At 47.2% G+C, this 11,980-nt stretch overlaps 1 protein-coding gene across 2 annotated transcripts in view; it reads left to right on the top strand.

The window, feature by feature from the left end:
* The first annotated feature begins 9,722 nt into the window (after positions 1-9,722).
* The window catches only part of FHL2 (four and a half LIM domains 2), a 67,058-nt gene continuing 64,800 nt past the window's right edge, over positions 9,723-11,980 (top strand). The window contains exon 1 of one of the 2 annotated variants that reach the window (XM_032842436.1): positions 9,723-9,830. The gene's annotated coding sequence lies outside the window, so the exon portion shown is untranslated. The remainder of the gene's footprint in view (positions 9,831-11,980) is intronic. The other variant, XM_032842435.1, reaches the window with a different exon arrangement.

Here is an 11,980-nt window from a genome sequence, read left to right as displayed (position 1 = left end):
ATTCCTCCCTAATTTGGGATACATTTAGCTAATTCCTCCCACAAGGTACTAGTCATTGATTAGGGCTAAGAAAGTAACTGGCCTTGTCAAAGCTTCTCTTTCCTGTCTTGGAGGAGGAGGAGCTCACTTAAACCAGAAAAAATAAATGAGGTCGGCTCAGAGGACTGGGATACATTTTTAGTTAATTTGTCCAGACATTTGTATATAATGAGACTTTAGTTAGCAGAAAATGTGTGTCCTCCTCAAAACAGTTTAAAAGGCCTAAATTGGAAAGCAGAATCTCCATTAAGTAATTTCAACAGAGGGAATATAATGCGGAGGGCGATGGAGGAGCTGAGACTGGACTGGGATGGGGGGAAGAGGACGCTGTGGGCCTCTGTAAGGCGCAACAAGATGGCGTCTGGGAGCAGGGGACACCCGGGAGCTGTGGACGCCCAGCAGACGCTGGGACGGAGAGCAAGAGCTGCAGCTGCTGCCTGAGACGCGGCCACAGGCGTGGGGGAGAAACACCTGCTCTCCCTTCCTATAGCCAGCTCCTCCTGCAGCCGGCTGCCCCCACCTCTTCCTGCAGCCGGCTCCTGGCTCCCGCCTCCCCCACGCTGAGCCCCTGGAAGCAGCAACAACTATAGACGGGAGCTGGGAAAGGCCCCTCGAGAACTGGACTGAGCCCTGGTGCAGCAGAACAGAGCTAGCAAGGGAAGGGTTGAGGAGCGGGCCTGGGCATCCAGCCCCAGCTCTTTGCCTGGACCAATGCGGACAACAGGCTGTGGGACGCTGAGGCCACGGCAAGCTCCCTGAGCGTGGGGCCAGGGCTCCTCTCGGGTTCCGCCCCTGGGCCTAGCAGGGGGCCAGAGAGCACTCCATGTCGGGTGGTATGAAAAAAATGGCAGTCTCACCTCCCTTTGCACAGTACTCACATAGGCAAGGTCTTAGAGAGAATGCCCCTCACGGTGTGTCTTTAAACAAACTGATTTCTGTTCCCTAACTGGTACTGGAGACTTTAAGGTAGGGAAATAGTCCCAAAACACGCCCTCTTCTAACATTCATCCAAACTGAGCCACAAGGGTGGCTGATTCTGATTCTTAAGTTATACACATGCATGTTTATTCTAAAGAGTATGAGATCCGAGTCTGTGGGTGGCTCAGTCAGTTAAGCCCCGACTATTGGTTTCAACACAGGTCATGATCTCAGGGTCCTAAGATCAAGCTCCACATACGGCTCTATGCTCAGTGGGGATCTGCTTGAAAATGTCTCTCTCTCCATGTCCCCGAAATAAATAAATAAATAGATGGATAAATAAATATAAGGAGTATGAGACGACTTAATGAAGAAAGCAAATATTTACCTCATGCCACCCAAATGTCCATCCACCAATGAGTCGATGGACAAAAAGTGCTCTATCCATACAATGGAATGATATTCAGCCTTAAAAAGGAGAGAAATTCGGATGCCTACAACACAGATGAACCTTGAGGACCATATGCTACGTGAAATAAGTCACTGTGTTTGTCCCCCAGCTGTTTGTTCCCTAAAGCCCTTGTCATTTCTAAGTGATACCAGCAAAAGGAACGTCTTTCCTTATTAAATTTAGTTTTTTGTCTTCAGTTCCTGAATTAGCTCCTTTGGAACATCTTTTTTTATTCATAACCAGCCCCTTTCAACCACACCTGAGTTCAAGTTAATGAGGTGACTTTTGGAAAGCCACTAAGGATGGTGGGAGGAGGGGAGCTAGTTGCCAGGGGAACCCACCAGGTGGTTAGAGGGTTGGAACTTTTAGCCTCACCCCCAACCTCTGAGGAGAGACAGGGGTTGGACCTTGACTGAATTCCCTAGGGCCATGATTTAATCAGTTGTGCCCATATAACAAAGCCTCCAGAAAAATCCCAAAAGGATGGGGTTCAGGGATGTTCTGCGGTGATGCCCCCGAGGAGGTGCTGGGGGGTTGGTGTCCCTGGAGAGGGAGGGCATGAAGGTCTGTGCCCTTCCTACACACCTTGCTCTATGCATCTCTTCCATCTGGTTGTCCCTGAGTTGAATCCTTTATAAGAAAGGGATAAACATTAAGTGTTTCTTTGAGTTCTGTGATCTGTTCTAGCAAATTCTAGAACCCAAGGAGAAGGGCATAGGAACTTCTGAGTTACAGCCTGTGGGTCAGAAATTAGTAGGTAGCCCAGCCTTGTGACTGGCATCTGAAGTAAGGACAGTCTGGTGGCACTGAGCCCTTAACCTGGGGGATCTGGCATTAAATCTGGGTGGACAGAGTTAGAACTAAATTGGTTGCGGGACACTTGGTGGGTCACAGAGAACTGGGGGACTGGTTGGTGTGGAGAAAACCCTACACATCTGGTGTCAAAAGTAAAGTGCTGTGTGAGCATATAAAGGAAAAAAAAACAATCAGTTTGTTCCCTCTAGGCAGTCACTATAGGATTCTGTTTGTTATGAGGTCCTGAGTTCAGGAACAGAAAGAATAGGGACAGAAAGAACAGTGGCTGCGAGTGTTGGGGGAGGGGAACAAGGGGCAGCGTGGGAGGAGGGTGGCAGCGGTGGAGGTCACTGTTCAGCCAAAAGTTCTGGAAGTAAACGGTGGTGATGTTTGCACAATAAGGTGAGCCTTGTCCACTTAAAATGGCAAATTTCATATTATGCATATTTTACTACAGTAAAAAAAAATTAAGATTGAAAAATATATATTTAATGTCCACAATAACCAACTATGGAGAGAGCCTAGAGGTTCATCAACAGATGAATGGATAAAGAAGATGTGGTATGTATATAGATATAGATATAGATATAGATATAGATATAGATGATATAGATATAGATATACACACACACACACACACACACACACACACAATGGAATACTATGCAGCCATCAGAAAAACCAAAATCTTGCCATTTGCAATGACATGAATGGAGCTAAAGGGTATTATGCTAAGTGAAATAAGTCAGTCAGAGAAAGACAATTATCATATGATCTTTCTGATATGAGGAATTTGAAAGGCAAGGCAGTGGGTCATGGGGGAAGGGAGGAAATGAAACAGAATGGGACTGGGGAGGGAGACAAACCGTAAGAGACTCTTAATCTCAGGAAACAAACTGAGGGTTACTGGGGGGTGGGGAGGAGGGATAGGGTGGCTGGGTGATGGACTTGGGGGAGGGTATGTGCTATGGTGAGTGCTGTGATTTATATAAGACTGATGAATCACAGACCTGTACCCCTGAAACAAATGATACATTATATGTTAATATAAAGCTCTGTTGGAACAATATACATATTGTCCCTACAGACACACACACACACACACACACACACACACACATATATATTTTTCTTAATCTAGTGGTTTTCCCCTGGAACTTGCATCCATAAATCCCAGCATTGGGACATTTCAAAATAACCTTTGGAAGTCCAGTATGAGTCCAGAGGGTCATTGTGCTTTGAGTGACTCATAAAACAATCTTGCTTTACAATTGATGGGACACTTTGGCCTTTTGAAAGAAGGTGATACTACCCCGGATCCCAAGGAAGGCAGACCCACTTCAGTAGTTCGGTAGATCGGGACCAGGAGAGCTGGTCACACTTAGACTGACACCGCATTAATAACACTAATAGCAAATTAGTCATCTAGGAATGGAGTGAGGGAACAGGAGACAAATGATTCTTTTCCTCACTTCCTTTGTGCTGTTTAGTTTCCACTTTATGAGTGAGCAGCACCAAAGGGTCGGCCAGCTCAGCAGTGGGAAAGTGAGCATCACTCCGCTGAGGGGCAGGTTGGCTGAAGGTCCGCTGTCTCTCCCCTCTACGTTTTCTGTCTGGGAGTCGGGTTTTACAATGTCAGTCAAGAAAATAGAAGATTCCCAGCAGCCTGGGTAGTGCCCGTCAACTGGCCAGCTTCCTGCTCTTGGAAACCCCTGTCTTTGGGGCCAAGCTGGATCTGCCTTCCAATTCTCAGATTCCTGCATCTTAGAGGTACCCCCTCCCCCCCCCGGAGGAAGAAGAATAAACAAATAGAGTAGCATAACTGTGTAGTATTAACACTGAACATTAACCCCATGCTTCCCAAATATTAGTTTACTGTGACAATTGTTAGAGGTGCTCCACATGTCTACCGAGAGAAGGGGACAGACAACATGGCATTTGCAATCGGGGGATGTGGTTTCAAGGCCACATGTTCCCTGCCCCATCTCTACCACATTCCAGCTGTACCCCCACCCCTTAGACAGTGTCTCACACATCATAAGAGCTCAATAAATGGCAGGTATGTTATGATTAAAGCATGTGACTATTGAGGTCTAGAAAGGCACGTTACAAGAAATATGGCTTGATCTGCCTTAAAAGCAACTTCATTAGGATTCTGGGTACCCACTGTCACCGTCCCTTGGCGTTACTGGTTTGTCCCCTGTCCTTCATGCCATCAGAATCTGGAAGCTTCTGTGGCCCACGCAGGGAGTGCCAGACAATCCTATGATGATAGGCAATCTCTTGGCCACATTGGTGGCAGCAGCACAGAGGTCCCCCCACCTTAGAGAACCCACACCCACCCCCCTTCCATTCACAGTTCCATGGGGTAAGGGCTAGGGGTGGGACATAGAACTAAGTCTCTGTCTCCAACGGCTTTCGAAGAATTTGATCTTTTCCCTCTGCACGTGTTGGGGACCCACTGGGGACCCAGGCAGAAAGAGATGCCACATCCAACCAAGGTAATTGGAGGAGAGTTTTAACAAAGTAGCTATTTACCAAGGTATGGGCAGCATTTAGGGAAGCCACTGAGAGATGGTGCAGAACCTTGGAGCCGGCAACGGTGGGAAGTCATGATGCCCTTCATCCTTAGGTCAAGGAGAAGAAACTGTTATCAGAGCCCAGAAAAAGCCCCAGCAGGTGCTATGGCCTTTCCTTGAAGGGAGACAGCTAACCCTCAGCATCCCTGTGGGGAAGATCCAAGCACCGAGGACCTGACCTCCCTGTCCTGTCTTCTGATGTCTTGCTGGTTCCTTCTATTAGCCAAACACAAGCCGAAGCCAGAGAACAAAGAAACCCTTTGATACTTGCTCACATCAGCCAACTAGATAGTTCTAGAATCATAGGCTTGCTGACTGGATGACAGCCCATTACCTACAGCAATAGAGCACCGCTGGGTGTGGCTTCACGTGTAGATGTGGGGGCTCAGAAGGCCTCCCAATTCTCCTTCACCTTCTAATTAAGACTTGACTTGTCACTGGTTAAAGTTTTGCCCCTTTGCTTGAAAATGTCGATCCCCACTGGAGCACTGGTAACTTTAGGCAAAGAATGGCCAAGCTGTTCTCAACAATGTGCACCATGGGATAAAAATGCCAAGAGCAGACCTGCTAGGAACTTGGGGGAGAGAAAGCAGGCACACGGCATCTGAAGTGTGGGGACGATGCCAGCCTGCCTCCCGGCACACTGTTGCGCTGCGTTCTGTGTATATTTTTGTCATGTGTCTTGAAGCAGAGTGATGGGCTGGATCCAGGGGATCTTAGCTGAGAAGAGCGCAGGCTGGTTCACTGTCCCCACTTTCTTCTTGCACCTCTGCGAGCCAACGGGGCCCTGAGACCCCAGTCACTGCTGCGTTTGCTTTCTGACTGGGTAACTGGGTTTCTTTCAACATCCAAACTCGTTCAGCATAAGCCAAGTTCAGAACGAAGAGAGGCCTGGACTCTGTCACTTCAACAAATGGTGATGCTATTTTTCAGGTTGAAATTTTGCAGAGCAGTTTGCAGATGTATTTATACCGTGGGACATTTCTGCAGCCTTTCTTGCCTGTTTATGATTCTGGGAAGTGCAGACGGAATGTTTATATAGAGATTTCAGTGATAGCAAATGGAGTAGTTAGAACACGAAAAGTATTCATTTGAAAACAAGGACATGGCAGCCCGTATCAGGCTCATCAGCCTTGCTTCTGTGGATAAACACTTTGGAGGCAACACATTTCCTAAACCACTCTCCGTTACACCCCTGACACACTGAGTCAGCATCTGAGGGCTTCTCAGGGTGGAAAAACAAGGGTCGTTCCCCCTTACTCTTCCCAGCTACAAGAGTTGATGCTGTTCTGTGTTCTCTTTCCAGAAACCATTCTCTCCAGACTTCTGCCTCTCCTGACTTGCTTCTTCCTCTCCTGATCTCCTCGTCCTTCTCTGGCTCCCTGATTAGCTCACCTTCCTCTGTCACGGAGTCAACTAATCCAACAAGGGAAAAATCTGTAGAGGTGAAAAAGACTAGCTCTCTCCAGCTAGAGGCAAGTGCATCGGCATCCTGTGCCTTCCCACCCCAGGGAGGGTGAAGAGGAAAAGGGGGCTCCGGCCACAATCAGGCTAGGTGGGCCTCACTGGCCCTGCTCACACGAGAGGCACACACTTCCTGTTCCAGGCTCCGCAGTGCCAGGCTCAGCAGCGGGGCCCATCCCACTTACAAAACTCAGCTCCAGTAGGCTCCAAGAGTAGCAGAACCAGCTTCACGGAAAGATCAAGCTGTATAACATGAAGCAAGGAACACTGGTGACGATGACTATGGGGCAGCACAGGAAATGTCATCTATAGTGACCAGGAGAGAAAGATATTCCAGATTCAAGGTGAAGGGTTTAGGCTCGCATGATGTGTGAATACAGCACATGATAGACTGCAAGCTCCTCAAGGTTCTTCTATTTTGTTCAGAGCTGAGGCTCTCCGATCTAGCCATGGGGCTTGGAACACGAAAGAACCTCAATGAATATTTATTTTAAAAAAAAGAGAGAGAGAGAGAGAGAGATTAAATAGTACTGATGAGCTTTCATGACCCTATGTGCAAAAGCCCTGTAAGCATGGCCCAGGGAGCTGAGATGATGGCACTGGTGGGGTGCCCTCACCGAGGCTGGTGGCCAGGGACAGCTCCTAGAACTCTCAGGCCATCTGAGGTCCTCCCATCTTCTTTCTGTGCCTTCCAGTTCCTGCTTCCTGAGAGGAAGACTCAATGCCTATTTGCTGAATCGAATCAAAATGTTTGTTCCAGATCCATATGTCCTTTGGTTTGGCTCTCTGAGTTTTTGGCAACAGGACCAAGAAACACCTGTCAGCCTTTTCTCTATGATATTGTGGAAGAGAAGCAAGGCCTGCATACATGACAATTCTCCCAGTCACACCTAGTCCTGACTACAGCCCAGGTCCTGGGCCACAGCCCCTGAAAGCAGATGCTGTTCCCAGCTACACATGTCTGCTTCGGGGGTGACTGTCAACAGGCATGGTACACCATGTCCCACCCACCCCAAGACTGTGTGCATGCAGTAGGATCCTGTGATGGGGCGGGGTGAGTCAGCATGGAGACAGGAAAATGTCGCACTGGGATACTTCCAGCAGCTCTTCTGCAGTTCAAGGGAGAACCCCACAGACGGGTGGGCCCATACACCAGCCTTGACAGGCCACCTGTTATGGGGGCCTCAGTGCCTGGCCTCAGGCCTGGCTTTGTCCAAGAGAAGCCCCTTCAAGCCTCCATCGCAATGACCTCTTCCCTTGTGTGGGGAAAGTGTATGCCCCCATGCCAGGGCTGACCTCTTCTATCCAGGAAAATCTCTGGCACCCCAAGTTCCAAAGAACGGTCCAGAGGGTTGCTGAGCCTTCAACTCCAGGCTCTGTCCCTGGGTGATGTCTGATATAAACAGCAAAAAGCTTTGAAACTATGCCATCATGGGCTATCGACCAGGTCTTATTCATAGAGGGGACACCCCCCCTCTAGTGTTTGGATGCAGAAGGGTAACCATTAGAACTTTAGGGTCCTTCTGTATACCTGTAGCCCTGGGAGCCCAGTGGGAGGGGAGCCCCTCTTCCAATTGTACCCATCAGTGGTATGTGCTCCCCTATCGCACACTCACGGTTGGAGGTCATTCCTTAAGTCAAATGTAATCAAAAAGGAAGGCATCTTCAGGACATACATATTCTTTAAATATGCACAGAACCTTTGTTATGTCCCGTCCAGAGCATAACTTGGGGCACGTTAGGTCAGATAAAGGTGAGCTGGGCATATGGGTATTTTCTGTCACTTCTGTTCCTTAAATTTTCTTACTTCAGACTCCTCTTTCTCGTTGTGCTTTTCTTTTCCTTTCATTTCATCTCTGCTTGGCTTACTTTTGCCTCAACAGGAGCACTCAGGGACTCCATGAGCCTTCTACAACATATTGTTGATATTGGCATGAGGAAAAAAAAAGCTGCTAATGCCAACATGCCTGGGAAGACCCCCAAGGAATCCTGTAATCTTAAATGTGGGTCCATTTATACAGAAACAAAGAAAGTTCTTTTCTGATTTTCAGAAACGTGGGTTTTCAATGAAATTAATGTTCTTATTATAAAAGCAGTGCAAGATCATTGAGAGTAATTTAGAGATGACATATAAGCCAAAGAAGAAAATAACATCAGCCATAATCCCACCCCAGAAGCACATTCCCACGCTGGACGCTTATCCTTTCAGATTGTATGTGGGAAGGAACTGTGTGTCCATCGACTTTCCCTTCACGTTGATCTGCATTTTTACTACCGATGTCATAATATGGTTTCTATGTTATTAAATATTCTTCTGTGGCATTTCCAAAGATTACAGCGTTTTCTTTATGGCAACACTATTCCTCATTTTACCAGTCTCTGTTGTTAAGTCATTTGGGTTGTTTTCAACTTTCCCCAATTATTGAAAGAGCTGTGAAAGTTGTCCCTGGAGTTGTATCTCTGCCCACGTTTCCGATTCTTTCCTGAGGATAAGTTCTCAGACATGGAACGTCTGTTGGTAAAGCAGACAACAGTTGCCAAACAGCTGACCCTGCTTGGCCATTCCCCTCACCCCCAGTCACGGATGCAATGCCTTCCAGAAATAAGAAATTGAGGGGTGAATCAGGAATGGCAGCTCCCCCAAAGTAGTCTTCTGTCTCCTCTTCTAGCATATGGTTTTATTATTTTTTTTAATATTTTATTTATTTGAGAGAGAGCACAAGCAGGGTGAAGGGCAGAGGGAGAAGCAGACTCCCCACTGAGCAGGGAGCCCGACTCGGGGCTTGATTCTGGGACTCTGGGATCATGACCTGAGCTGAAGGCATGCACTTAACAACTGAGCCACCAGGCACCCAAGCATATGGTTCTAAAAAACTCCATAAGAGTTCTGTGATTTGTAGCCCCAAAAATCCCCCCAATCATGCATGAGCGGGGATAATGGGGAGAACGGGCATCTCCAAGTACATTCCACTCCCAGCTTCCCTGATGTCCAGCATGCAGCCAACCCCCTAGAATCTTCCCTAGAATCTTTTTCACCCAAACAAATGCCCTGAAGCCTGGATAGAAGGTCAGCGTGCTCCTTCCAAGAGGCTGTTCTGAAAATCCACACCACACCACAGAGGCACTGTGTGGGCCTGGGGGGAGTTTCCTCCCCTTTCTGTGCCTCAGTGCCAGCCTCCTAATCTGAGGGGCTCCCTGCAGTGAAGCCATGGGCAGCCCGCCCAGAGGCTCTGCACTTGTCTGATCAAGTGAGATCCCTTCCCAGCGCTGTGGTTTTCCCCTTCCCCTGCTGTTTGGGATAGCTGGAATATGTGTGAGGCCTGCGATGTCCTTGAGGCAGGCAGGCCAAATGGGGAGCTGGCAGCCCCTACCCATCTGGGGGCCGAGGCTCCTTTAATTTGGATACCTTAAAAGGCTCTCGAGAGCAAGGGGCTGGGTTCTTATCTCCAGAGCTCTGGACAGCACCTTATTTATAGCCCTGCTGACAAGAGGCGGCAGCTGGCCAGCAGCTGCATACACAGAGTGCTTGGCTCTGCACTGCCACTGTCCTCTTTGGTCCGGCTGGAGGGCAGAAGACAGGACAGGTAAGCTTCCTCCTTTCTCTGGCCAACCTTCCTTCCCTGCATCTGTACGGGCTTCAAGGCCAGCTGTCAGCCTTTGTGCCCTGGGAGGGAGCTCTCTGGCACGTGGACTTGCAGACCCCAAGCACAGCCCCAGGCAGGGGGCTCCTGCTGCAGTCAGTTCCTGCCCCATGGCTACGGGGTTGGGGGGGAGGCGGCGTGGATGGTGATAGAACCTGCCCCCTGCAATGCTACTACAGGTGCCTCCGGGAATAGGAAGCACCTGGAGAGGACCCTTTGTTCACCTGACCCTCTCTGAGTGCAAATCGGCAATGACACTGAGTTGTGAACCCCAGAAAGCTTTGTTTTTAGGAGGAAAAAAAATTATAAAGTGAAAATTGGAAGAGGGGAAACCACAGTGCTTGGGAGCTTTTGCTCCCTGACAGAATTTCTGGATGACCTGGGGGTAAGAAGACAAATTACTGGCGGGTCTGCTTATGCTGGGAAAGTATGTTTCTACAAGATGACTTGTTCCGGCTGATGGTTCAAAAGGACGGATAGCTGTTGTGTGCTTAAAGGAAATGCATTAATAGTTTACTAATTCCTAGAGCAGGATATGAGCAAAGGCACAGTACTGAGTAATTCTAGGGCCAATTGCGTAATAACATTAATACCGATAGGATGACATGTTACGATAATAGGTGTCAGACATAAAAACGTCCTCTAGACCTACTCTCTGCAAGGCACCTTATTAGGTCCAATCTAATAAATGTATATATAAAATAGATCAGTTATTTTTAAATAATTCTGGGGTCAAAAGATAGTATCAACATCTGCGTTATTGGCTTGATTGATGTCGTTTTATCACATACTTGTTCTTATAGGTTTGTTCTTGTTCTGTCTGTTTCTTGAGGAAGGTTATTTGAATTTTGTTTTATTGCTGGGTTCATAACCTGTGCTATCACCGAATATATTACATTTTGAGCCCCATCCAATCTTACAGGAGTTTTTGTTTTTAATGAAGGAGCCCACTCCTCAACTCACATGATGATGTTTGTCTTGTCTAATACTAAGAAAATATTTCAATGTATAACCTCCACGAAGAGTTGCATTGTCTCCCCTAAAAGATTCCCTGACTGCTCCTTCAATCTCACCTATTTTTTAATACATTTTGCACTATTAGAGTTCATCACCCCATTTAGGGCTTCCAGAGCTCTCCATTGGTTCCATATCCCCGAGGCTAGGCCATGTCATAGTTCTCTCTGAAATCTCATAGCTCTTAACACACTATCTACTGGTATCTAAAATATTTCATATGTAAAATAGGTGGCCATGAAACTGAGTTTAAATTGTCCTCTCCCAGAGCACAGGGTGGCTCAGTGAGTTAGGTGTCTGCCTCCAGCTCAGGTCATGATCCCGGGAGTCCTGGGATCAAGACCCATGTCAGGCTCTCTGCTCAGTGCGGAGCCTGCTTCTCCCTGTCCTTCTCCCCCTGCTTGTGCTCTCTCTCTCTTTCTCTGACAGATAAATAAAATCTTTAAAAAATAAATAAACAAATCATCCTCTCCCCACTGTCAACAAAACCAAAATTCAACTGAGTAAATTGGGAAGATATTACTGATTCTATTCAATGATTCATGAATTGGGCAGCATTTCATCCAGCACGCAGAACGGAGCTCTGAGGTGCTGCGCAAAATGGAAAACTTTCATAGACAGACGGGACAAGAACAAGGAAGTTACACCAGACAAAAAAGTGCACTGGTTATTGCAAGGTCACTTTCCTTTAGAGAATGGCAGGAGTCTCTCAGGCAGATGACCTAACACTGATCAGGTGATTCTTAGTTGACTGGTTCAAAATCCCATTTCTGGAAAAGACCAGAATTATAATGAAGTCGGGTCTGTATGGTGACACAGAGTTTAGTGTAAGTGACTCCATTTGGGGCCTGTTGTCTTGTTTTTAACGCCATGCAAGAGGGTGAAATGATATTCATAATGTTTATATTTTCTTTTATTTTTTCTTACTGTACAAATACATGCTCGCCATAGAAAATACAGACCAACAGAGAGAAGAAAATGAAACATTTTGTGTAGTCTTACTACATTTATTGTTTAACTATTTCTTGATTCTAAGAGGTCCTTGATTTTAAGACGAACCATTAATTTAATACTAGCTT

This window comes from Lontra canadensis, unplaced genomic scaffold (assembly GCF_010015895.1).
Source record: "Lontra canadensis isolate GAN:19392208 unplaced genomic scaffold, GSC_riverotter_1.0 scaffold130, whole genome shotgun sequence".
Lineage (NCBI taxonomy): Eukaryota > Metazoa > Chordata > Mammalia > Carnivora > Mustelidae > Lontra > Lontra canadensis.
The sequence above is the reverse complement of the archived record's forward strand: the minus strand, read 5'-3'. Positions and strand labels throughout refer to the sequence as shown.